Source organism: Fukomys damarensis, unplaced genomic scaffold (genome assembly GCF_012274545.1).
Source record: "Fukomys damarensis isolate Sample0158 unplaced genomic scaffold, DMR_v1.0_HiC HiC_scaffold_2, whole genome shotgun sequence".
Taxonomy (NCBI): domain Eukaryota; kingdom Metazoa; phylum Chordata; class Mammalia; order Rodentia; family Bathyergidae; genus Fukomys; species Fukomys damarensis.
In genome coordinates this window covers 26,463,137-26,464,163 of record NW_022900914.1, presented here as the reverse complement: position 1 = coordinate 26,464,163, position 1,027 = coordinate 26,463,137, and positions in this window count along the sequence as shown.

Genomic DNA, 1,027 nt, shown 5'->3' with positions numbered 1-1,027 from the left:
CTCTATCTCTATCCCTTCAAAATACATTTTTCTCCCTCCCAGTCTTCCTTCATCATGCTTTGTAATCGCCTAATTATCTGTCTCAAACCTAGGCAACAACTGAAGCTTAAATGAGAGAGAAATCGTAGAAAGGTCTGAAAATAAAATCCAGAAAACTGCTACTTGTACCGATCCAAAAAAGGAAAGAAAGAAGAGAGAAGAGGGAGAATTGAGAAAGTCCATTTTCAGACATCACAACAGCAGCTAGGGAATAGAAACGAGTTTTCCTCAGGGAGAGATTATGCTCAGGGGACCAGATACAGATACAAAAGGCAGTTCCTCTTGGGGGGGTGGTCTTTTCCTTTGAGTTTATGGGATCAAAAACAAGACAAAAGCAAAGCGGGAGGGGGGGTGGTCACAATCACAATCTCAACACATTTACTTTGCCCCGTCCCTCATATATCTTCCCAAAGATATGTTATACTGGTCACTTCTCCAAAACGCAAAGCAAACTGACCAAAGGTCAAAATCTTCCGAAGGTTTAAATAACTGTAAGAATCGACTCCAAACTTACTAAACTCAAAGCTCCCTAAAGTAGATCGCTAAGGTTTGCAAACCCTACTGTACCTGGACTAAAGGGCACAGGATCTCTAGCGCTCCCTACAGGTCAGATTTTGAACCTACCTAGCACAGAAAACCTGAGTTACCGAAGATTGGCTCCCTCGCTCCACTTTTTTTTTTTTTTCGCTTAAAAATCGGGTGAAGGTTGGGGTGGGCGGGGAGAGCCGAAAGGGCAAAACGAAGGATTAATCACTTCTCCCCATTACATCAGCAGCCTCCGCCCTTTCCTCCGAGAACCTCCTCTCCCGGAGTCGTCGCCACGCACTGGCGCTCTCTTCGCCTACCCCCAGCTCTATTATATGCCCTGGTGCCTCCCCATTATCACCCGCCCCACCACACAGCCTCCCCTCCTTCCCCTCCAAGGCAGGGAAGGGAGGAAACCTGAGCGAGGAAACAGGGCGTTAAAGGAAGGTCTGCACGTTACGAG